At 40.7% G+C, this 27,538-nt stretch overlaps 1 non-coding gene across 1 annotated transcript; it reads left to right on the forward strand.

Moving 5' to 3' along the window:
• Positions 1 to 26,966: 26,966 nt before the first annotated feature.
• LOC127017465 (U6 spliceosomal RNA) lies at positions 26,967 to 27,073 on the forward strand. Its single transcript, XR_007766599.1, has one exon. It is a non-coding gene; the product is annotated as a U6 spliceosomal RNA (small nuclear RNA).
• Positions 27,074 to 27,538: the final 465 nt, after the last annotated feature.

Consider the following 27,538-nt stretch of genomic DNA (forward strand, 5'->3'; position numbering starts at 1 on the left):
TACATAGCTAAAAATTTACACTTTTTTTCATTCTCTTTCCAAATTTGTTTGTCCTAGCTGGACCAAATTTACGATATGAAAGTGAACATCTATGTTCTTTTTAAAATTGCAGTGTTACAAGAGAGGTACTTATCACTATGCAAAAACGGCATAGTGAAAAGTAAATGTCTTCATCCAGGCTTCAATCCACGCTGTGTATTATTGTTATTAAATATTCCACTTAGAATTCCTGATGGCTCTGCAGACAAAAACCAAGTGCAAATTCACAGGAACTGTTCCCAAAGCAAGGCCATTCCTTACAGAAAAGTTTATAAAATCCAAATGTCTGTTTAATGGCAAGAAGAAATGCATGCATTCAGATTCCATTTTCTTCACAGGCAATGCCTAAAAGCATTAGTGTATGGCCTCAGTGAGTCACTGTAGTTCCTATCTCACTTCCCAATTTATACAATAAGAATATGGATAATTAAAAGGGCTGTGATAGTAATTTAGTTAATAGCCACAGGGTATGAAATGCCAGTGCCAAATGATATTGTTGTCAGCATAACAGCAGAGGTGAATTTATATGTCAATAATTCACTTAAAGCAGAATCCAACTGCCAAAAGTCCAGCAAAGATATAGCTCAGCTTCGTAAGTTGGGAGCTTTTCAATTAACTGTGGTGACCCAGCTGGTGGAATTTCAGACTTCATTTAATCTGTTTTTCCTAGAATCTTAGCCACAACCTGCATCACTGCATTCATGATGCATTATTCTTTTCTGATGTAGCTACACATCAGCTTTACTTTGTTAATGTCAGTGGGGTCAGTCCTGACTCACATGGTTGTAGGCTAACAGAGACTCTTGCCTAGCCTTTTTGTTGGGGGTTTTTTTGAGTCTCTAATACATCTAACTTCAGACCCACTGAGAAAGATGAAGGGAAGTGTGAATTTGAGTTATAAGATTAATATATTCCACTTCCTGTTTCCATTCACGGAGAATGACGCTACTGAAATAATTCTGATTAGTCTAGTGACAATCTTCAGCAATGTCACCCTTAATTTAATGCCAGTAAAGAAGGGAGCATTGGGCCATAGTTTAGCCATGTGCCACTTTCCGTATTACTTACCAGTTTCACCGTGTTATCATCGGTCTAGTTCTCTATTTTCTAAGGTGGTGAAGGAGCAAACTGTTCATTTGCTCCCCGCCTCCACACAGCACAGAGAGAGAACATGGGTGGGAGTATTAGGGCACTTGGGACCAGCGCGACCACCACGGCAGAAGATCTGCTTGCGCAGAACAAGGCTGCGGGGAAGGAAAGCGAAGCTTGGCTCTGAGCTGAGCGGGAGCCAGGGGCAGCTGCTGCACCCACAGGCCAGTGCTGCCCATTGCCAGGGTTTTCCTTCTGTGTGAGATGGCAGCTCCTCGTGGTCCCAGAACCCTGCAAGATGGCAGCTTGCCTCTGCCCAAGGCCACCTGCTGCGCTGCACCTGCAGGGTCCCCGATGGCGCTGATCCAAGGCGGCATCTGATAAGTGATGCTCCGGCGCTGATAAGGGGAAAGAGAGAAAAACACCTTGTGCATATCGTAAAGGTTTTTCTTTCATTGCTGCACCACAATGGCTGTGTTACTGATAAATTGCTAGCCTAAGCTGACCCAGGGAGGTTTTAGTTGCTTAGCTATGAATTAAAAGTAACCAAGCTATTTCACCTAAATCTTGTAATATCCTAGAAATACATAAAGTCTGTTCTGGACTGGGGCTTTGGGAAAAAAAACCAAACAAAACAACAACAACCACCACCACCAAACAGAAAACAGTAAAGGCTGTATCAAGTGACATGTAAAAAGCCTGATCCGGGTGAATTACAAAGACACTGCCCAAGACACAGTCAGATCCTCATCTGTGCCAACCCATAGGCACTGTCAGCAGAGTGTATCACCTACAGCCTCTATCGCGCCTGTGTACAGCAAAGCTGGAACATGTGTCCCGTGGTATCTCTCACTGAACATCAGAGTGCACACATATGTACTAATCACATAACTAATGTGGAATGGGAATGCTAAAACAGTGGGAGGTTTGAAACACCTGCAAAAAAAAAAAAGTGGGAAAATTGGTCAATCCTTTTTTTGTTCTGTTTTTAAAATTAACTTTGAGTATTTTGGTGATGGGAGTACAGACTCCCAGCTTCTTTAAATGGAGCATGAGAGAAATTGGGAAAAAAAAAAAAAAAAAAAAGATGATGTCTCACAAGAGCTGAGGTAGTTCTCAGGAGCTGTTACTTTAAATTTAGTATTTTGAGAAATGTTATTGCTATAGCAACTACTTGGTTAAAGATTCAATACCAGGGACAAAAGATTCTTTTCTTTTCCATTGTTTTGTTTTCCTGGTAAAGTCAAGATCTGTTGCTGGATGAACAATTGAGGTGGTGACAGATTGGGTAAAAGGACACCCAGATACTGTACTAGTGTCCAATCACATAAATATATATATAAACATCACATTTAGTTTTACCTTCATTACATATGAAGGTAAAGTAAACAATATAGGGGTGCAGCTCATGCCTTATCATGTTTTCTCTATGGCTCTTCAGATCATTTGGATGTGGCACGTTGCCTTTCAGATGAGATACTGAAGTTCATTTATCATCAGCAATGACTTTCACAAGCTTTTCCCAAGAGCAGGTCCTAATATCCCCAAATTTGTGCTATATTCCATCCTAGCTGAAGCTTTATTTTGATTTTTTGTAGAACCTTGACCTTACCTGTCATTTCTCACTGTTTAAAAGCTTCCTCCCTTTTAACAACAGATGTGCAAAGTAATGGCTGTTTTTCCGACCCCACATGAAGAACTACACCCAGGAACAGTCTTGTTTCAAATTTCTAGCATTTTAGCACAGAGTTTATTTGTGTCTCAATCCCAGCCCTATCTCAGGGATATATTGAGCTATTGGAAAAACTGTCACCTCAGTTTCCTTCATCTGATAGCTGGTACCTTAGCAGGTGTCACAGCAAGTACTAAATCCAGAAAGCTACAGTCTAAAGGAGAGGTCCATACATTGTCCTCTGTTTCACATACTTAATTATATGTGTGAGGAAACACTGTGAGGAAAATGCAGTTCATCCTGTAAACGTAGCGTGTGCAGAATCCCTTAGGCTCACATCCTTAAATGAAATGAACTGATGAGACTGAGGAGGCACGACTGATGAGATGGCCTTTTCTGGGGAAGTTACAAAGATTAGCAGCTCCCCTACAATGGGCGCAAAGAAAGAAGGTAGGGTTGGAAAAGACAACTCCAGTGAAAATGCATCCTCCCCTTGTATTCCCTTGAACAGACTACTAGATGCCAGACGGAAAACTGAGCCAAAGCAGTACAGCACCCACATCAGGTCACCCTCCTGGCTCCACAGCTCTTACAGTCTCTTCCACTTCAGCTTTCCACAGTCCATCCAGACACACAACAGATGATTACTGGGTGTGAGAGTAGGCAGCCAATGACCTCAGGACACAGCTCTTCCCCACTGTTTTCCTCTCCTTCCCTTGACAGCCCACTGTTCCTACTAGTATCCTAGTTTGAGGCACCAGGTCTCACATATGCCAGCCCACTTTGCGAGACCCTGGAGATGTCTTATGGCAACTCATCTTCTGAGCTATCTTTTCACCTTAGGAGACCCAAGGACTCCTGAATGGGAAAGAAGGTAAAAAGCCCTAATTCTTAGATGGCAAGAGGAACTCTAACTGTGCCAAACATCTATGAAGCAATTCCTGAGATTCACTGTATTCTCAGAGTGAGGGAATAAACACATGGCTTCACCCATCTTCTTTGCTTATCATGGAGTGGAACACAATAAATAATCCTCAGTAAACTAAAGTTTCTGCTCCTTCTCAGAATGCAGCACAGCAGAAAAACCCAGAAAAGGTCAAACTATCGATGACTCCTGATGTACTCATGGTAACCCCATGCAGGCAGAAGTGAGCTCTCCTTCCTGGCATGCAGAGAATGAGCACATGTCACTGTCTGGCAGCTCAGTCAGTGTACGTGAACCTACTACAGGTTCTGTGTAGCATTACCAACCTAAGAAAAAGCTTCATACTGAGATGTTGTACAGGGAAACAATGCTGCATTCACATTTGTTACAGATTTAGTGCCAGAAATGTGTGAAATACAGGATGTAATTTCTTGGACACCTGTTTTGATGTCGTAAGTGCCAGTCTTCCTTCCCCATCTGTATGGCTGTTGGTGCACAATGTAGTGTCTTAATCCAGTCCACATATCGCTATGGGATCTCATAATATAATAGAAGTAGTAAGATACTACAATGTATTCTGAAGGCATTGCCAGTGACTCAACATTTAACCTCTCATTGAAATTTGCAGCCATTGTAATTCCCCATGTTCTGTTTGAGTAGTACATTTCATCACTAAGTCTGGTGTTCACACTTAGAGGATGATTTATTTTTGTGGAAAGCAGGAAATAAATCTAGGCCGTAGCATTTAGCAGTTTCAAATTAGCTTCTTTTGGAAAGGAAAAATTCAGTCCTGAAGTTTTTTTGGATCCCTATTACACCACTAGTAAATTCAAAATTTGACTTTAGATAAGCCTGGCATATGCAGTTTCAAAAAGATCTAGAAATATTTATCAGCAATAAGCACCACAAGTCCATCTCTACCAAGGGAAGTCAAGGGAAATAACTTTATTTGAGAAAAAAGACCTTGATTCTTCCTGTCTCACTGTTATTTATACTCATGATTTCTTCAGAATTTTTTGATTTTCATGTGGCTATTTGAAAGTCACAGCTGTTGTATCCAGAGGTTCTTGTGTATTTTCCCTTACCTTTTCTTGTGTTTTATGTTTATCACTGCACAAAGAGTCTTGACAGTGTGAATTTTAAATGCCTAAATGTAGGAGGGGAAAAAAGGATCCAAAATATAGTATGTTTTTAATGTCATTATTTTTTAATAAAATCTTAACCGTGATTTGCTATGCATTTTTTTAAGGCTTAACATTCAGTTCATTTCTTCACTGTAACAGGAAGCAACCCGCAAAGGGTGTCAGGGTAGAAATAATAGAAAAGTGTAAACTTCAAGAATGATTTGGTAGCTATGAAAAGTTTTGCAGACTACAAATTCTTGTTCAATCACTCAGGTCAAGCCAAAGGAACCTGCAAAATGGATTTAACTGGAAGCCTTTGCAAAAAAATTGCTAACTTGGTACGTGCAGGTTTATCTTTTCTTTGCTGTGCATTCATTTTAATTCATTACAGACATATTACAAGTGAAACCACTTGTGGATACTTCTTTGGTTTTTAGCCCATTAGGCAGTTTATTTATTTTTAGCAATTCATTCAGAGAAACCAGGACCAAGAACTCAGAGACCCTTTGAAGCACTACCTGTGCAGGAGGCATAAGGCACCCAGTGCAGACATTAAGCCTGGCGCTTCACCCAAGACCCCTGTAAATACACTCCAAAGACATTATAGTAAGCACCTTAATGATTGTAGCGAGAGGTGGTAGGAATCCCTATGCTTGGATACATATTATATTCTGGAAAATGTCTGCTTTCCTGTCACCTCAGCAAATTAATTTTTCCTTAAATGCTTGATTTGTTCTTGCAAAGTATTATGTAGCATTTTCACTCAAAGAAATGCAGCAAAATATTACATAGAGAAGATTGTCTCTATTGTATTTACAGCAGACTATCTGAAATGAGTGAGCTGAGAGACTGTCCTCACTAGGTGGCGATTTTGGTCTGTTTAGCCAGGCTTTATAGAAGAGCAAAAAAAAAAATCCTAGTTTAAAGATGTGTTTCTTATACAGAAGAAAAGGGAGTCTGGGAACAGAGCTGGCCACTGTGCCCCGAGTTCCTGTGAAGCTGGGGTGAGCCATCATGATCCTTTCAGTCTCTGCCTTGAGCTGCTGCAAGCTGTCAGGCTGTGAATCATCAGACCTGGGAGCTCAAAAAAAAAAGCCCTAACACTGAGCCTTATGAGCTTTCTTCCAGCCTGGATTTATTAACAGCTGGTTTATGCTTACTTTTCTTTGTAACAACTTTTTTGTTTAATTGTGTCTCCTTTCTTCCCAGTTTTATTCCAGTATAAATATGTATATACATATACAAGCAACAGGCATCTATAGCACTAAACAAAGCAGGCTCTTCCAGCCTCTAGCCTGACGAGCCCCTCATTCCCAAACTCATCCCACTAGCCTTTTTCTTCTCGTGTCCTAGCCAAGCTCTGTTCTTGGGACTGGCACCAGCTCCAGGGTACCACCAGTGCTCACTCAGAGCTGCTGGAATGCTCCCCTATGTCTGCCAAAACACCACATTTGACATATCGCACCAGCACGCATATAACGCATTTCACCAGCAGTTCAAACTCATCCTGCGATTGGTCAGCTCCTCTCCTTGGGCGTTTATAGTAGATGAGTTCCGAAGGCTACATCTCTCTTATTGTCAGCCTCCAAGTACATCAGAATACACTTTGTACTGCTGAATAACCCCCCAAAGAGATTCATGGTTTACCTTTTTATTTCTTTGCAGACGTTCACTTCCCTGAAGTACAATAAATCATTTTCATCTGCATGTTTTCTCAGTGATCAGACCTTTCACTTGCTGCACTAGAGTCATGTTCTTCCACATCACTTCTTTAATCTCTGCAGTATCCAGCTTCATGTCCTGAGCAGTACTTGTTCTGCCCCATTTTCTCCCAGGAGCTCACATTAGAGTAAAGCTTTTCAGGTGCTTTACACTCACCATATGTAGTTCCCAGAAGGATTAGGCCTGCTCCTCCTGTTAACTCTCTTACCACCTGTTGTGGGTTAACCTCAGTGGGCAGTTCCGCCCCACACAGCCGCTCGCTCACTCCCCCCTGGTGGGATGGGAGGGAGAATCGGAAGGGTAAAAGTGAGAAAACTCATGGATTGAAATAAAGACGGTTTAATAGGGAAAGCAAAAGCCACGCACGCAAGCAAAGCAAAACAAGGAATTCATTTACCACTTCTCATCGGCAGGCAGGTGTTCAGCCATCTCCAGGACAGCAGGGCCCCATCACCCGTAACGGTTACTTGGGAAGACAAAACGCTGTAACACTGAACGTCCCCCTTGCCGCCTTCTTCCCCCAGCTTTATATGCTGAGCATGACATCATATGGTATGGAATATCCCTTTGGTCAGCTGAGGTCAGCTGTCCCGGCTGTGTCCCCTCCCAACTTCTTGTACCCCCGCAGCCCACTTGCTGGTGGGGCAGGGTGAGAAGCAGAAAAGGCCTTGACTCTGTGTAAGCACGGCTCAGCAATAACTAAAACATCCCTCTGTTATTAACACTGTTTTCATCACAAATCCAAAACATAGCACCATACAAGCTACTGAGAAGAAAATGAACTCTGTCCCAGCCCAAACCAGTACAGCAGGCCAGTTACAGTTTTAGCTGATGCTACTACTTTCTTCTCCTGCCTGTAACTACAATCAATATTCCTTTATCCTTTGTTATATTCATGGTTTTCTTCTTTCTGTGTATTAAGACCAGAAGGAACAACTACAAAAGCTTCTTTCATTACTTTAGTGACGCTTATGAATCTTCTCAACCCTAGAAGTCAAAATATTCATTAATTAGCTAGCTTTATGAACAATTCTGGTCTTCATTTCAAAGTGATTTATGTGTTTCAGGAAGCAATATGGAATGAATTAAATTCTGAGCATTTGTTAACTTTGCTCCTGTGTGCTTAGTTTTTATTCTAAGCTATGTTATTCATATGAAAAAATGACATTTCAGTAATGTGATACTCTGAGATTATTCCAAATGTCTGCAACTAAAACAAGGAATTAAAGCTAATAATCCCTGCATTGAACTGTATGTACTTCTCTTTTTGCCATCAGGACATACGTGGCCACTAAAATGCAAATAGTGTCCTGTAGTACACCATCAACCCTCATTTTGCTGGTTCAATCATATATATTTAAATATTAAATTTAACAAAGAAAAAAATTAAATGTTAGGTTGTACAAGTCCATCCAATATGAAGCATTAGGCTCTTCTTCTTCCTTTTCCTTCTGCCTCCATTTCACTAGTCCTTGACATCCATTCCCTTCTTTTCTTTTCTTTTTCCCAAGTTCATTCTTCTATATTGCTCCACCTTGCTCCCTTATATGTCCAGAAGAATATTTATAAAATAATATCTGCTCACTTCCTCACTTCGTTATTACTAACGTAAGCAACCCTGAGCCACTGCACAATACAGGGAAGTGTCATGTTGTTGGGGAAGGAAAAAAAAAAGCTCACTAGGCATCAGTATTTTGGCTGGGTCAGAAGGACACATTTACCACAATGACAGCCACAAGCAGAATTCAGGAGAATTTTCTCAGAGCTTGAATGAACTCCAGAGCTGACCACCATGAAGTCTCAAATACATACGATGACAAAATAAACTGATGTCATGTAACCCAGGTTCCTTTTTACTGCAACCTTCTGGGTTTTTTTCCCCCTTTTTGTTTTTCCTGTTATTTGGGTTATTTTTGTCCCTTTTAGTTACTTCTCTGAAGAACTTCTTAATATACAACTGAAGTAACTTAGAAAATGTGATTTTAACATTAAAAGTTGTTTATTAGAATAAACATCACGTCTTTACCTTACCTCAGAATACTGTGACCCTGATCTAAATTCACATTGAATTTCAGGAAATTACTATAACCAGATAAATCAGCTTTGCTCAGAAAAGTACAAGTTTAGACATAATACTGACTTGATTGAGTGGTTTCTGAGAAACCTGTGATCCTCTCATGTTTGGGATGTCCCTAGGTCCTGGAGCCACATTCACCTACCTCTGCTTACCTTCAGAGGCACTTTTTCAGAAAGTCAACGGGTTCATCTCTGAATTCAGGCAGCTCCAGTTAGTAGCAGTTTGGTTACAAGGATTCCAGTTTGGCCCAACTGCCTTTCCCCAAAACCTGGAAAAAGCACTTTGCACTTCTGATCAGCTTGGTTGTTGTCTTTGTAACCACTGTCACCGCTATCAGCAGTGCCACTGGTGACATCCCGCCACACTGCCGGCACCCAGAACCTGCATACCAAGGAAAGACAGCCTTGCTGGTGTTACAGTGATTTGCCCTGGCTGACTAAGGTTCCTGTAAAACGCCCTTTTATCAGCCTTCAAATCAGAATCATGGTGCCAAGACCTACGACCCGTGCAGTTCCCAACCCTTGTCCCAGGTGGACATGCAGAGGACTAATTATTTTTATGATGCGGAGACCGTGAGGTCATGATGGGCTGTAGATGCATGTCCTTTACATACAGGTCTTACCTCTATTTCCCTGCATGTGCCTAAGCCTCATACCTAGATGACTCTGGGATAATATAATGTTTCAAATGATGGACCAGTCTTAAATTCACCATTTGCTTGAAGTCTCCAACCTCCAGATAAAAGAGAAGTATTATGCAGAATAGCTTATAGCATAAATGCACATATGGACAAAAAAAAAAAAGAAAAGATCATTTATAGCTGTTTAAAGTTCCTTGAGATGTGCTGTCTACACATACATAAATTCCTATTTTTTAGCTTTTTTTTTTTTTTTTGAGCAATGTAACTGTTAGTGTTTCTTACATGTTTCCTTTTTTGGAGATAAGCAAAAGAAAAGCAATATTTATTTAAAAAAATAGATAACTGGAACGCATTTATGAATTCACATCCGTTTAAGCCAAATAATTTAGAAGACAATATTTGTAAAAATGATACTGCTTTCTTTTGGCATTTTCTAAAAAAAACATGCCAGATTATTTGAAAGAGTGTTCTCTTTATAAAATTTGCTAATATTTTGGAGATGTTACTATTTTGAAACTCAAAGCCACAATGAAACATTCCCATTTGAGACAAAATGTTAAGATCAATTTTTTGCTTTTCTGTTTAACTAGAAAAAACATTATTCAATTGATTTTGTGGTCTGCCAGGAAACCCACCTAAAGCTCTCAATCTGCTTTCATGTTTAAATGAAAAAGAATCTTGGGCATAAGGAGAAGATATTTTTTGGTGTAGCCAGGCAGCTTTACATCTATTAGGAAGCTAGCCTTTGGATAGTAAAGCCTCCTGTTGCTGCTGTGAGAGCTCTGGCTCTTTCCATCAGCTCACATCAGGCTTTTATTTCAGGAAAGCTTCCAACTTTTAAATGCTGGGTGTCACTCAGCACTCTGCTTGGTGCACACTCACTGGAAAATTGTCCTATGCATCCTCAGAGGGCCAGCAGGACAGATCCTTAACCTTTTAGCACCATACTGTTCTCCCACACACTGCTTTAGCTCTTGGTAGCTCACTGCTAGTTCATTTTGCTCTCATTTGGGAAGAATAATGAGAAGAATCTTGCTGAGCCCTTACATCATATTAATAATTATATGGGAATAAACACAGTAGGAATAACTGTAGGGTGCTATGTTGGGCAGGAATAACAGCTACCTATTTGAAAGAGGATGCTTTTTCCTCTGTGCAATGACAGGCAGAAAAAAAAAAAAGAATTGCCAGAGAATAAGATGGGTTTGTGTTAGTTAAAATAAAAAAATAAATTTCTTTGTCCTGCACCATCTATTGAGTGTAATTTTCTTGGACTGAGAGTCTTCCACTAGTCTTGTTGACTCAGCAAAGACTGATATATAGTTCACAAGCTATTTTTAGGAAATCCACCATTGCAGTGATAGTTAAGGTAAAAGACATTTAATAAGAGGTAGGGTACCAAATGAAACCATGTTTTAGAAATTCAGCCATGAATCAGGCTGTGGGGATACCAATATAAGTTAATTATGCATGAGCTAACTTCACTGGCAAAAACCTCATTGATCCATTGAAAACCGAATTAAGGAGTCAATAATGCTTTTCTAACACATAAGTATGAAATCTACATCTAGACTCTTAAAAATAAAAGTAAATATCCACAGTTCAGAACTTGAGTTACAATAGCACTAATTAATAATGACATGACACCATCATCCCCTTCTCCTACAGAATTGTTCCCCACTGTCTTTTTATTAGTCTCATTTCAAAAGTACCACATGAAGAAATTTCTGTCATTAAGTTGGCTAATAACCAGCTTTCATTGTTGAGAAATTTTCTTCCTATTCTCAGATATGAGTAGCAATGAGGAAAATATTAAATGTATTTATTTGCTTTGAAATGTTTTCATAGATACGCAAGCATTGCAATGAGGTGCTCAAAGAATTAAATGAGCTATACCTAACTAAAAGTTCTCTGAGCTGTTGACCATGGAGCTTGATGCAAGATCCACAAAAAGCCTTTCCAGCTCCCTCAGGAGTCAGCATGTTGTTGCTTGCTTATGCTCTAAGTACAGCTTGCCAAGGAAGCACAGTTACAAGGACAGCCAGGCTGCTGTGGGATGGACACGTGGACAGCACTGCAAACACAGCTGAGAAACTTCCTAGGGTGAGTAGTGAGGACATTCACAAGAAGCTTTGGAAAGGCTTAGTAGCTGCCGTTTCTGAGGGTGCTTCATCTGTTGACACATCGGTGACATCTGCCACTAAGCTGTTCTGCTTCCACGCTGTGACTTCAGATATCGAGTTGTGACAGCACTTGTCTGAGCCATGACAGAACTTGTCCTTTGATGACAGGAGGGAACATAGGTAGCAAAGATGAGAGATGTGTTGGCTCTAGCTCTAGATCCCATTGCTAGTATTGAATACTCAGCTTACAGTTTTTGTCAGAGGATCTCAGAGCACACAGAAATTTCCAGAATTGGTTTGTATGCGTATAGTCTGTTACCACTCTTATCTAAAGCTTCCTTTAATTAAAGTTACCCAAGTCTTCTGAGAATAAAAAAACTTCAAACTCAGTATTTCCCCTAGCCAGTACGATAAACAAGAGAAAGAGGAGGCAATCATCCAGTTATAACCCCTAGTTCAGTACCCCACACATTTGTGTGTCCTCAGATTGTTTTAATGCATCTGCTCCATGTGGGTATTTGTGTTTTCTGTAAAGCATGCCATTGCTTTAAAAATGCAGACACTATTTTGTTTTATTGTTTTGTCATTCCTACACGCAGACTAAACCCATTTTCACATTATCAGACAAAGAAAGGAAATCAAGAATTAAAACAAGGAAATGGAGGCTTTTTGAGTTCTTCTATTTACACTTCCCTTTCAAGAACCTTGAAAAATGTCCTTCATCTTTCCCTTTTGCAATCTAGGAATAGTAATTTGTGCCAGAGCTGAACGCAGGGAGGATGCATGTTCTCGCCTCAATTAGTATTGACTCTATCATGGTCTGTAGCTGTAAACAATGCCAACAACACTTATCAGCAACAAAAATAGAACTAATCAATAATGGGTCAGGAGAACCAGCAGTATGTTCTGCTTCTGGGAATATAAATCTCTGGCAAGAAAACATGATTTCTGCTTCAGACTCTGTAACTGCAAGACTCTTTGAAGTGTTGGAACCAGGTTTAGTTTTTAATCTCAGAATATATTTTGGTAATGTTATCAACAGCTCCCACCAACACAATTTTTATTATTATTGTTATTATTATCATTATCATTTCCCACTAACACAATCTTTCTTCAAGAACAAGTAGTTGTGTAATTCAACAAAAGAAAAACAGACATCCCCATCATTTTCACTCTATGCCATTCAAGACAGAATGAGAAAATATGTACCGGAAAGTTTTGTCAATAAGGAAGGTATTTGAAATTTCTGGTCTTGTGGGAACATGATCAAGTGAAACAGATACTAAAGGAATGTACAGGCCTGATCCTGTGCAGAACTGTCTGTTTATGTAATTAGCATTAGCAATAGCTGTACTTGCCATTCATACTAAGCCACACACAGAACTTTTGATTAAGGTAGAGCCTTATCTGCTGGGCCAGAGTCACTATGCCCACACTCTCCCCTCTCCTATTGTGCTGTCATTCTGGGATGTTGTTTTGCTCTTTTCTTGTGTCGGGCATCCCTTCTCTTTGAGGACACGCTGCACGCGGTCAGCAGGGGAGCAGCATGCGTGCAAGTATATGTGCGCAGTCACAGACACCTGGAAGATGACACAGACTTCTGGAAAATGGCTTTGCAAAGAATCACCATAGCCAAGAAAATTCCCTTTCCTGAATTATGGAAAACCATGACAACATAGATCCTGTATCCCATGGCCACCCCTACCTAACCAGTATTATGTCATCTTAAATACAGGTCACCAGCACAGTCTCTATTTTCTAATGAATATAAAAACATAGATTTTAATGGCCATTCTTTCCCAAATACCCATTTTTCTTCTATATTGGTTATTAGCGAACTGCTGCTGTCAATAACATTTGCATTACCAGTGACTGGACCAGACAGTAAAAAAAGGCTATGGCTGTGCTGGTCAGTCACCATATGTGGATATAAACCTCCTACAGCAAAGATATAATTAAAATCAGAGTCTGAATACAGTGCAGTGAGTAGTCCAATTATATACATGTTGTATATGTCATGCTAATATCAAGTATTATAGAAAACTGATGCCAAGCAGACAATACAGAGCTCTGAAAATAACCTCTTTGTCCTGAGATAATTGTATTTCTTCCTTGTTATCAGCCATTTGTGGAAAAGTATTAAGTTTAGTATGAGGTGCTAAACCACGAAGATCCTTATAAAGAGGGTATTGAAGAAGTCTTCATCTCAGCGCAGAATGGGAGAACCCCATTGTCTTCAACCTGGCTTTCATTTTTCTATCTATGGCACTTGAGAATTCACATAAAAAGTTGCGGTTATTAGAAATTATGTGTATGTAGTGACCTTTAACTATAGCATGCACCAATTCAATAAATTAATTCAGCTAAGTGTAAAAATAAAATTGTGTTTCCCTTGGGTATGGCGACAGTGCTTGCCTTGCAGGGATTCATCTGTCTGTAATAGCACTCTATTCAAAGCTGCATATGAGTATACTATCTTTTAAAAAAAAACAACAGCACATTCTTATTCTAAAAAGACCTTAACTCCCTTGGTGATTGCTGTATCTTGTGAAGAAAAAGCAGGGTGCCGGGTCAAGCCAATTGAAGACATAAATTATTGGATGAGAGGAAATCAATATTTTATTAGAAGCACAAGGCTTACTATGATGAACCTTCCAGACATGTGCCTTTCTGTTTATAGGTAAATCATTAGATTTCCTAAAATAGACAAGGCTGCTAGACAGCTGATTTCTTCAGCTCGGGGCAATGGGGATTATAGTATAGGCATAAAGGAAGAAGGTACAGAATGGGAAATGTAGCTATAAAAATCCTTTTGAAGGGAAAGGAGAGGGAGAAAGGTACAAAATGTGACCATACAACCAACATGCATCTGCCTCCTGCTTTCAGAGCTTCTCTTGAACCTTATACTACTGTTGGCAGTGTGCAAAGTTATTAAATATAGCCTATTTTACAATGCTGTTTTTCATTACAAGCCAACTCTGAGTGGTTCTGAGCATCTGAGACTCCAGCTGAGGTCCGTTTGCCACGATCCTGAGAGGTCCTCGAAATCCTCTTAAGTCATTAATTATCACTTATCCAGAAGCTTTGAAGAGCAGGATCCAAGACAACATGGTGCTAACGGGAACGGAGGCTGCTGAGCCTACCCGACAGATGCCTGAGACCTCGCAGAAGCGGGCTCTTGCTACCTGCACTGAGGAAAGCACAACATGTGAGCTCTTTCTGTGCACGTTAGGGAGAGAGCTGTCAAACGTGCACAAGCGCTGTGCCAAACTTATGCTTCTTAAATCATAGTGTACCCTTGAGCCCCAACACAGGCTTCTGAGGACATCCTTTGGGCACAGATATCTTTTTGGCATAGTTCAAATCTATTTCTCTCTTCCCTCAAGCTGTCTCTTTGCAGGTAGATATGGTGGTGAAGAAGTAACCTTACAGGGCTCCAGAAGGCTGTCGAAATGACCATTCACATATTTGTACTGCCAAACCCCACTATTGGTTAAAATATACTTGATGAATTCTGATAGTTCCCACCTGCGCATCAAAGGAAAGCAAGAAAATGTAGTTCTAAGTAGAAAGACTCAATTAAGTGGGCTTACTGGAAACTTACACCGTTACCCAGAACTGAATTTTGCCTGAAAGCTCCTGCAGAGGGTACATTGGGAATATTCCCTTCTCAAACCCAGACTTAGTGCAATTTGTGAATTGAACAGAAGTCAGGTTAGAGAAGTGATTAACGATAACTGTAATAAGGTATATTACTTATTTCTCTTTCTCATCATCTTGTCTCAGCCTGTAAATGTTTCTTTCATGGAGCAACTTCCTTCCCGAAATCAATATCAGTGTACAAAAGGCATAAGCTATCTCCTGTCAGACTGTGAGGAAAGATTCCTAGTGACTTTGGTGAGATCTAGGCTACATCCTATTTCATAGAATGAGTAGCACTTGTGATATTAGTCATGGCAAGTTCAAATTTTAAATAAAAAATAGTATTTAATCAGTGTGATTCATTTTTCCAAAACAGTGTCATTGCTAAAGGTTTCATTTGGTTAGGCTGCTTTTCTGGAGTATCTCAAGTATTACTACATTGTTTTGAGAACACCGTATTGCAAATCGAACCATAATCTTTAGCATTACCAAGAGCTGCCTTCTTCATGCAAATTCTGGCATTCCTGTACTAATCACCATTTCAGTAGATGGTACGGTACAGTACATTCTGCCATCAATGTGCTTGTCACCTGTCACTGCAGAATGACTTTTTTGACTAGTAACTGTGGGCATCTGGGAAGCCCTATCAGTCAGTCCAAAATAAACCTAGATGCCATCAGCAGTCATACCTGAATACATTATGGAGTTTGTCACTCTGGCGTACGATTCTGGAAGTAAAATACTGCCCTTGGGTATTCCTGTGCAGCTGCGCTGCCAGTGCTCGGGCCGGGATGCGCAGTGCTGTGAGCACGCCTGCCTTCTCAGCTGAATTATTTTGGTAATCGCTGGTGACTGCTTCGAGTGCCACACTGCAGGCTGTTCCTGCTGGCGAGAAATTAGCCCCGGTGCTCTGCCCCAGCGTAAACCGGTATGTGAGACATGAACCACACCCAGATCCATCTGCTCGGATCCATCTTTTTCCATCTGCCACCGTGCTCTATACTATCCATAGGACATTGCCTCAGAATTATGAATCATCCTCTCTAGGCTCTCGATATCCTACTGTAACAGATGGGCATAACATATATTCCATAATAACCATTCTGGATATAGCTGCCCTTTTTTATATTAATGAGTTAATAAGAAAAGAGCCAACTAGCTGACATATTACTAAATTTCTGACCTTTCAGGTAAAAAAGGCTAAAGTCTAAGTCTGCATTAGTAACACAAGAGAAGGCATACCTGTGAAATAATGCGTTTCCTCTTGGTTTGACTGGAAATCGATACATGAGGTATAATCCAAATCTTTGTTAGTACCACTAACTATGGCAGAGTAATTTCTAGAGAGCAAGTCTAATGAGCAACACTAAGGCTAAATAAATGGGATGTTCAACAGCTATGACATTTTGGCAATACAGTGAACAGAGAGATTTTAATTCATTAGTAGCGAAGCACAGATGAGCCCACAATAGGAGAGAAGCATCTCTCTGCTACTTGTTTTGTATGATAAAATCTTAACTGCGTGTCAAGTTTTAAAAGAAGTGAATTGCTTTCTGCTGCACAGTCTAAATTTCACAAAAATTATGCAGGGGCTAGAAAACCATATTGCATGTCACAAAGATTCAATATATTTGATTACCCAAAAAGAAAGCTGAGGAGTAATTTGATCACTTCCTTACATGTTTAGACATTGAAGACGTGTGTGACAGGAGGCAGCTTCTCTGCTTGGCTAGCCAGAAAGGCATCGTAGGACCAAGTGGCTTAGAAGGTGCAGTTTGTCAGTCAGATATGAAAAAGGCCAAGTTTCCTTGTGACAGAGGTGTTAAAACATCGGTAAGTTCCCTAGGCAGCAGCACCGTCACTTGGAGTCTCTGAAGTGATGCAAGACGGTTTCAAAAAATCTATAATCCATTTTTTCCAGTAAATATTCTGCGTACAAGGCTGCAAACTAGATAAGCAGGATAGGCTGTGTTGGCCCTTGAGTCAGTGAATCCTCACCACTTATCCTGAATGCAAGCAGGGATTTTCTAGGGTGGCTGTAGGAGTTGAAGCTGTTCCTTCTCCTGCACAGCTAGCATGGCAGTGTGTTTTATCTGCTCAGTGCAACATGAAGGGGAGAACAGGCTATGCCTTGGAGAAGTTTCATTCCTGCTGCTCCCTCAGCATCGCAGCTACAGCCACTACTGCTGAAATTCAGTAACTCAATACCAAGGACAGGAAAAAAAAAAAGAACATGAGGCTTGGTATGTGCAGTGAGTGACCTATAACTATTGACTATTTATAATAGGAGATAGCAGAAGAAACAGATTATTGTAGAGCTACGGGGTATTTTTTGTAATATATTATAGGCTAACATCCAGAGGGGCTGAGGCATTTCAGAATCAAAGAGCACAGGGGGTCCCCAGGCCTCTCACTCATTTGCTGAGTTTTCATTTGTCCGGCAGTACTGGCAGCTGTTGGTTCCCCTTGGGCTATCAGATTTTCTCTTAAACTGGTTGTTTCCACTGGATGTGAGGAGTGGGGTGTGTGCTGGTATCCAGATAGGTGCCCTGAATATAGTGAATGGTTTCCAGTTCTGTTGAGGATGAACATTTCTTCAGTTACTTTTCTGATCTCTTCATTGGTGATGGGATTTTTCCCATCAACACCCCAAAACTTTCAAAGGAATCGGTTACCATATATTTACTTGGTGGTTTAAATAACACTTTAGGGCTGAAAGTGGCAAAGCCGGTCTGCATTTTACATAAGCAAATGATTTTGAAGACACTTTCCCATCTGACTTCAGAGGATGTAGGACATGGCCAGACCCACAGCTTCCTTGCCTTATATATATTGATGGCATCTCCGTAAGAATCTACATTCTTAGGTCCTTGCTTCCATGCTCTCCTGGTTTCGGCTTGGATAGACTTAATTTTCTTCCTAGTAGCTGGTATAGTGTTGTGTTTTGAATTTAGTATGAAAATAATGTTGATAACACACTGATGTTTATAGTTGCTGCTCAGTAGTGTTTATACTAAGTCAAGGATTTTTTAGCTTCTCATGCCCAGCCAGCAAGAAGGCTGGAGGGGCACAAGAAGTTGGGAGGGGACACAGCCAGGACAGCTGACCCAAACTGGCCAAAGGGATATTCCATACCATATGATGTCATGCATAGTATATAAACTGAGGGGAGTTGGCCAGGAGGGGCAGATTGCTGCTCAGGAACTGACTGGGCATCAGTTCGCGAGTGGTGAGCAATTGCATTGTGCATCACTTGTTTTGTATATTCTAATTGTTTTATTATTATTATTGTCATATTATTATTATTATTATCATTGTTATTATTATTTTCCTTTTCTGTCCTATTAAACTGTCTTTATCTCAACCCACGAGTTTTAATCTTTTTTTCAGTCCTCTCCCCCGTGCCACTGGGTGGGGGGAGTGAGCAAGCGGCTGCATGGTGCTTAGTTGCTGGCTGGGGTTAAACCATGACACATGCAAATACAAAGCCAACTTGCTCTGAATATTGAAAACCAGGATTAAAATGTGCTTTTTTACTATGGTTGTTGTAAGACCTAAAGTCAATTAATTTATTATTCTTGATAAGTGACAGAATTCATTCTCATAATTTAACAGATTTTATCTAAACCTTTTATTTTGTTTTCTGTAATCTCTTATTTGCTTTCAATTCCATGGTGGCTAATTAAGATTTATAACCAAATCCAGAAATGAGACAAATTCAGCAGAATTAGCTGATATAACAATCATAATGCATATTTTTATAATGCAGCCTTCTAGTTATGAATATCCCTTAGACTGTGTAATTCCAGGCTATAAAAGAATTGCTTGCCCTGCATTTATTTAAGATTTGTACTAATGGCTCTAAGCACTGTATCATCATTAATAACAATAGTAATTAGATCCATGAATCATTAAAGGAATCACTTCTGCAGCAGTTCATGCTGTTCCTTCACCTGTAAAAATCTTTTCTTCTCTTACAGTGCTGAAGGGAGGGCTCTGAATCTCCCCGTGCTTTGCCATTGCTGGCAATCAGCAGCGCTTGCTGATTAAGCAAACCCAAGACACAGCTTTTGCCTGAGCCATCAGAGAAAGTCTGCTCTGTGGTAGGAATCTAGCTAGTAAGGGACCTTCTTTGCTTTGAGATTACTCTTGATGGCACAGTGGCACAGAGAAAGACCTACCTTTTGTAAAGATACTTCGACATCATATAGCAAAGGGACGTATGGTGGCAAGACAACATCTCTGCTTGTATTCAAAGCACTTTCTCCTCATAATCCACCTATTAGGACACAGAAAGAAGCAGCTGATTACTATGACTGATATAATGAAGGAGAAAAAAACCCTGTCTTTGCCACTATTTCCATTACATGCAGTTGCCATTCTTGAAACGTATTGCACATGTGCAGGTTGTAGGAGATAATTGATCTTCATTGACTTTCTAGGTAATAGCTTTCAAAGTTTCCCTGAAGACAGCACTATCATGATGAATTCATTCATTGAACAACCATGAGACACCTAACATGTTTCAATTAAAAAAAATTCCTCCCTCAACCTGCAGTTCTTCATTCGCCTTGAAAAATCCAATGGAATATCTTTTGATAGAAATAATGTAGTTTCATACACATACAGCTGTATGCACACATCCAACATTTGATTCAAGACCACCATTAGTTAAACTATGCTGGACATTAAAGAAGTATAAGAGCCAGTTTCAGACTTGCTGTAATGAGATGTAAATCCAGATCCTGTTTATTCATGCTCTGAGTACTTCAAGGTTTAGTACTAGTTATTTGTAGGATTAATTTGGAGATATCCCACTAATGGAAAAATGTGTTAATGATTGTTATGTCTTACTATATTTAGGTTTATAGAAGGAAAAAATATAGTTGATATTAACCTTAAAATGTCCAAAGGGACAGAGTTGTTTTAAAGTTGTGATGTGGAGGTCAAAAAAGTATTAGCACAGAAGTATGTAATTCTAAGGGAGCTGACGATAAAGGCATCCCAGCAGCACGTGTGAAATTCAGCTGCAGTTTGAAGACAACTCTCATAGCAACAAGCATTACAAGACACTGTTAGGAGTTTAAAAAGGAACTTCAGTCTAACAAGAAATGATGTTACTATTTCCATACATCCACACTGACAGACGTGAGCCACATTCAGCTTTTTTTGCCCTATAAGCTCCAACATGAATGGATCAAAATGCTTTATGAAAACCAATTAAACTATCACTTCCACAAAGTAGATCTTATGCACTATAGACAGACAGATTAAGATTTCAGAACTGGAAAGACTGAGAAACAGAGTCATTTGTGGTACCTCATTCATTATCCATCTTCAGAAATTTGATCCATGACTCAGATAGATAGACTTGCCCTGATGCTTTCAGACAATGGCAGAGAATGAAGACCCCCACCTCCAGGCTCAATGCTGCTGTAACCTCCACAGTTGCACAGCTGTCTCCCTATCCCCTCGAAGAGGCAGTGAATTGGGGACATAGTTATGGGTCTGTTGCAAAGTTTGTACAAAATCTGTAAACAAAATCAAAGCTGACTATTCTGAAAAGGGAATAATTACCAGATTGAATTGGAAAACAGATTGTTATAATTAATTCACTTGGATGACACTTCAGTCTCTATAAGCATGACACAATGACTCTTCATTCAGGAACACGGATGTGACTGTGTCTTCCAGTTCTTCATCTATTCTATCATAATTGAGGATGAATAATGTGCACTGAAAGCCAAATGTCACCCAAACTAATGCCATTAAGAATGAACGAACATCTATCTGTGTAGCTGAACTATTGCTGAACCTGCAGACTTATGCAATTCTTGTCACTAAGCAGCCCATCAGCATTGTATAATGACATGCAAATGAGTAAGAATTGTTCTGAATGAGAAACAGTAGACAAAAAAAAAAAGCACTGCATATCAAAATATATATCTAGAAAGCTCTTCTATTTCTGGTGGGCGTTCTCAGCCAGATCATTATGCAAGTCACTTCACATACCTGTGCCTCTCTCCTTACTCCCTTCTTTTTCTGTTTAGGCAAATAACAAAATACATATACTTAGCTTATGTTTTGATTATGATTAGATAATAATGCCTACTAAGGTGAACAACACTAACTTAAAAATTATAGACTTGGTCAAAATGAATCTTTACATTTTTATATCAACAGAAGAAAATAATAGCAGCTAGCAAGACTCCCTGTTCTGCCTGTCCCTCCTTGCCTGGAACAAATATTTAAAGACCTCAAAATGCTCCACAGGATGAATTCATCATTTCTATTTTGAAGAAGGAGAAACTTAAGACACACTAGACAATTCATGTAAAGTCATATGGTCAATCATATATTTCAATAATTTTGTTCAAGCATCATATGCTTTTTAATTTCTAACTCTCAGCCCTGTACACAGCCCCATGGCTTACATCATTGCCTTTTAATCCACAATGATGTTTGTACACACTCCCTTTTGTATCCACTCATATCCACACACAAATGTATATTTATACTTCATTTTCTTCCTCTGCCATGTGTGCATACAGAGAATACTTAGGATTGGCCAGAAAACTACAATTTCATGATGTGAAACATTTTGAACTTTCGAATACATAGACAGAAAATTATTCATAACCCTAGAAGCTCCTGACTATTTTAAATTAAATATTGAAATGTAGAGTTACAGTAATGTTACTATATAATGTAGCCAAATAAAATAACTATGAAAAATCCTTCCAAACCCTTTTAAACCTTTACTACTTATCCTCCTTATCAATAGGTGTTGATTATTAATTTTAACTAAAGCAATGAAAGGGAAAGTGCACAGCCAAGGCAGCCTGCTATCAGCCTTTTTACACTAATGGCTTGGAAGATACTGTTAGTATGCTCATACCCCTTTGCTGAAGAATCAAATTACTTCAGCTTTCATACAGACAGCATTCAAGTAAATTACTGGAGGTGCCCTTTACCACTTGGTGCATCACCAATTACCAAATGCCATTACTTTCAAATACAATGAAATGTTTTGGTACCACAAGGTTAAAGAGAAAACCTATTTGGAATGAATGAAAGGGCAGAAAATGTCACATACAGAAACAGAAAGACAGATTGAATAGTTACAGCAGAAGTCAGAGGTCCAAAGCATAGATGAGCTGGTTTCCCCAGTAAGATTGCTGGCTGTGAATTAAATGGGATATTCACCTGAGGTTCAGGAGAATCTGCACAGTAAAGGATTTTGAAGTATATGCTAAATGCTTTATGCAGGCTCCTGTGAAGGAGGCAAAAGGTTAAGTATTTACTTTCATGTGACATTGTGTTTAAAACAAGTCAGAGAAAAAAACTTGTAGTAGAAAGTGCTGTGCTGTGTCAGGTCAGCCTTTCTGTATCTAAATAATGCCCTTTAAACATATGGATATTGTTGGTTTGGGGATTTGGGGGTTTTTTGCTGAAACAACTACAGCATGTCAGATTTACACATTTATGTTCAAATACTGCAGTCTGTAGGTAAAAATTACCTTCGAGGAGAAGTTTGCCTTCTGTTACTTCATGTTTCTTTATCATAAAAGGCATTTTGCAATCTAAACTGAAATAATTTCAGATTAAAAGCAGTCAAAAAGTCTGGAGTCCAGTTCCCATGAAAAAGAGTCCCAGCTTGAAGTATAGAGGTAAGTCTGGAGCATGCAACAATTGAATCTACTACAAAATGGCCACTGTCTTCAACAGAATGAAATTATTACATGTATAGAAAATACTGGTGGTGGTTATACAGGTATATGCATTACCTATCAAATCCAAGAAACTCCACTGACATCAGAAGAGTATTTCCAAATATGTTCTCCATGATCTGTCCATAATTGTGACTAACCACTAGCAAAATAAAAGTAGCAAGCATGTAGTCAGAAATCAACTGTCCAAATTATTAAAAATAAGTAAACCAGGATATCTTGTTTCTCTCCACCCACAAAACTTGGCTCTGTAGAACAGCTATAGATTTTATCTTTTGTTGTTGTTGTTGTCATTTTAGCTGTACTAGTGCCTATTCCCCAGCACTCCCATCCATTTGTCATTTCATTTTCCTCAGCTAGTGATTTGTGCTTTCCCTTCTGGCTAATAGTGTCTGATTTCAATTACTTCACTTCCTTGGAAGTCCAGTTCCTACAATGAATTGAGAAATTGCTGTTTTCTTTGTTGCCCTGGGCACTTTATTTTAACACAAGCATCCCCTGTATCATGGCATCTCAGAAACGCTTCTGCCTTCTACCTAAAATTGCTTTAGCTGTACATTTTGCCGTTCACATTCCCTTTTCTGTTTGTTTTCTCCCTTTCAGACTCCTGAAACCCCTTTGTCCTGGTTTTGGCTGGGATAGAGTTAATTTTCTTCTTAGTAGCTGGTACAGTGCTGTGTTTTGGATTTAGTGTGAGAATAATGTTGATAACACTCTGATGTTTTAGTTGTTGCTAAGTAGTGCTTATCTTAAGCCAAGGATTTTTCAGTTTCCCATGCTCTGCCAGCAAGCAGGTGTGCAAGAAGCTGGGAGGGAGCATGGCCGGGGCAGTTGACCCGAACTAGCCAAAGGGGTATTCCATACCATGGAATGTCATGCCCAGTATATAAACTGGGGGGAGTTGGCCGGGAGGAGCGGATCGCTGCTCGGGCATCGGTCAGCAGGTGGTGAGCAATTGCTTTGTGCATCACTTGTCTTTTCTTGGGTCCGATTTCTCTTTTGTTTTGTTACATTCCTTTTCATTACAGTTTTATTATTATTATTATTATTAGTTAGTAGTGTATTTTATTTTACTTCAGTTATTAAACTGTTCTTATCTCAACCCACGAGTTCTACTTTTTTTTCCTCCTCCCCACCCCACTAAGAGGGGGGAGGGGGAAGCGGCTGCGTGGTGCTGAGTTGCTGGCTGGGGTTAAACCACAACAGCCCTTTTTGGTGCCCAACGTGGGGCTCGAAGGGTTGAGATAACGACGGATCTGATCAGAGTGTGTTAAAACAAACTTGTTATAAGTATTCATTGTATTGGTTTGATAGTCACTGGCTACAACGTGGACTCTTTTGCTCTCAAGGTTGGTGTGGTTGTTCTTGAAGTTGCCTTATGTAATACCTTACTTGCAGTATATGCTCCCTGTTGTGCTATTTATTAAGTGTGGGAAGTGGATTAGAGTTATCATGTTGTTGTTGTTTGTAACACTGGCTTATGATATGATAGAAGTGCAGGCCGTGAACCTAATCGGGTGTTTGTACTCAGCATTGTTGTCACCTCTGTACTTCGGGAGCCACCTATGGGAGACTATTAATAATTGTACCTTTTACCTTTTCTCCTCTGGGAGCCAATCTATGGAGGAGACATCTCCGTACTTCAGGTGCTATCTCCTAGAGAATATTAATAATTACACTTTCTACCTTTTCTCATCGGGGAGCCAGCCTATTGGGGAGACATCTTCCCACATCTTCCCTTTCTCTGCCAGGTTAATTACAATAGCATTGGAGCAGTTTGTAAATTTTTAATATCCTTGGGATGTTGAACTCAGCATGGTCCTATTGCTAGGAACCAGCATGTTCCTGAATGTGATTCAGATCTTGTTTAGAGTTAAACAACTATTTAAAAATACCACCCAGAGATCACCTCCCACGACTGCGGCTACTCGAACTCCGGCGACAGGCCCTGTGACTACTCAAACCCCAGCGACAAGCACTGTGGCTACTCAAACTCTGGCAACAGGTATTACAGCTACTCTAACCCCTACAACAAGCACTGCAGCTACTCAAACCCTGGCAATAAGCGCTGCGGCTACTGAAACCCTGGCGACAGGCACTGCAGCTACTCTAATTCCTGCAACAAGCACTGCGGCTACTCAAACCGTGACAACAGGCGCTGCAGCTACTCCAATCCTCACAACTGTGGCTACTCAAACCCCAGCGATAAGCACTGTAGCTACTCAGACCCCAGTGACAGGCACTGTGGCTACTCAAACCTTGGCGATGGGTGATGCAGCTGAACTAGAGAATCAACTGGTGCCAGTATCAATCGCCCCTATACAGAAGAAGAAATATACAAAAAAATCAGTTTGCTTAGTGAAGGATGAAGGTGAACGAGGGTCATCACGGGAACAGGAAGAAGAGGCAGAACCGGAGATAATCACCCGATCCCTATCCCCGAGTGAGCTGCGAGCTATGTGAAAAGACTTCAGCTGTCATCCAGGTGAGCACATTATCACCTGGCTGCTCCGATGCTGGGATAACAACGGGGCTGGTAGCTTGGAATTAGAGGGTAAGGAAGTCAAGCAGTTGGGATCCCTTTCTAAGGAAGGGGGCATTGACAAGGCAATTAGAAAAAAAACACAAGCCCTCAGCCTCTGGAGGCAACTTCTATCGGGCGTGAGGGAAAGGTACCCCTTCAAGGAAGATGTTGTATGTCGACCAGGCAAGTGGACCACCATGGAGAGAGGTATCCAGTACCTGAGGGAATTAGCTGTGCGGGAGATGGTTTATTATGACCCAGATGATGCGCAGTTACCCACAATCCAGATGAAGTCCAATGTGCATGACCCATGTGGCGGAAGTTTGTACGAAGCGCACCATCATCGTATGCCAATGCATTGGCAGTAATGGACCAGAAAGATGAAGAGAGAAAAACAGTAGATGAATTGGCTCGCTGACTTCAGCAATACGAAGAAAGTCTCACTTCCTCCCTCGTTGTGGTTGTGGAGAAACTGCCAGACATACTAGCCGAGAAATGGTCCCAGGAGTTCCAGCGATTTGCGGATAAGTTTGGCCGCCCACCTGTACGGACCAATACCTCAGCTATTAGGAGAAGGTATTCCTCTGGGCAAGAGAGACGAGAGAGAAGGTACACACCACAGGGTACCCTGTGGTTTTACCTGCGTGAGCACGGAGAGGATATGATGAAGTGGGATGGAAAACCTACCTCGGTCCTAGATGCACGGGTACGTGAATTGCGAGGAAAAACAATCACAAATGAGGGTTCTTCCAGGAAAATTGCTGCTTCAGTCTCCGGTGAGCACTGTGAGCGGTGTGGCCAACAGAGTGGAAGGGCTGATCTTACTTCTGATCCTATGAGAAGGAATTCTAATCCATTTTTACAAAAAATGAGTGGAGAATCCTATGACCAGGACTAGAGGGGCCTTGCCTCCAGCCAGGTGGAGGAGAGGGACAACCGGGTTTACTGGACCGTGTGGATTCGATGGCCTGGCACATCAGACCCATGGAGTATAAGGCTCTAGTAGACACTAGTAGCTGTACTAGTAGTACTTAGTGTACCCTAATGCCATCAAGCTATAAAGGGGTAGAACCCATTTGTATTTCTGGGGTGACAGGGGGATCTCAACAGCTAACTGTATTGGAGGCTGAAATAAGCCTAACTGGGAATGAGTGGTAGAAACACCCCATTGTGACTGGCCCAGAGGCCCCATGCATTCTTGGCATAGACTATCTCAGGAGAGGGTATTTCAAGGACACAAAGCGGTACCAGTGGGCCTTTGGTATAGCTGCCTTGGAGACAGAGGAAACTGAACAGTTGTCCACCTTGCCTGGTCTCTCTGAGGACCCTTCTGTTGTGGGGTTGCTGAGGGTCAAAGAACAACAGGTGCTGATCGCTACCACAACGGTGCACCGACAGCGATATTGCACCAACCGAGACTCCCTGATTCCCATCCATACGCTGATTCGTCGACTGGAGAGCCAAGGAGTGATCAGCAGGACTCACTCACCCTTTAACGGCCCCATATGGCCAGTGTGAAAGTCTTACGGAGAATGGAGGCTAACAGTAGACTATCGTGGCCTGAATGAAGTCACGCCACCGCTGAGTGCTGCCGTGCCAGACATGCTAGAACTTCAATATGAACTGGAGTCAAAAGCAGCCAAGTGGTATGCCACAAATGTGCTCGCTTCAGCAGCACATATACTAAAATTGGAACAATACAGAGAAGATTAGCATGGCCCCTGCGCAAGGATGACACACAAATTCGTGAAGCGTTCCATATTTATGAAGTACAGAGGTGACAACAATGCTGAGTACAAACACCCGATTAGGTTCACGGCCTGCACTTCTATCATATCATAAGCCAGTGTTACAAACAACAACAACATGATAACTCTAATCCACTTCCCACACTTAATAAATAGCACAACAGGGAGCATATACTGCAAGTAAGGTATTACATAAGGCAACTTCAAGAACAACCACACCAACCTTGAGAGCAAAAGAGTCCACGTTGTAACCAGTGACTATCAAACCAATACAATGAATACTTATAACAAGTTTGTTTTAACACACTCTGATCAGATCCGTCGTTATCTCAACCCTTCGAGCCCCACGTTGGGCACCAAAAAGGGCTGTTGTGGTTTAACCCCAGCCAGCAACTCAGCACCACGCAGCCGCTTCCCCCTCCCCCCTCCTAGTGGGGTGGGGAGGAGGAAAAAAAAGTAGAACTCGTGGGTTGAGATAAGAAC

The sequence above is a fragment of the Gymnogyps californianus genome, chromosome 5, assembly GCF_018139145.2.
Source record: "Gymnogyps californianus isolate 813 chromosome 5, ASM1813914v2, whole genome shotgun sequence".
Lineage (NCBI taxonomy): Eukaryota > Metazoa > Chordata > Aves > Accipitriformes > Cathartidae > Gymnogyps > Gymnogyps californianus.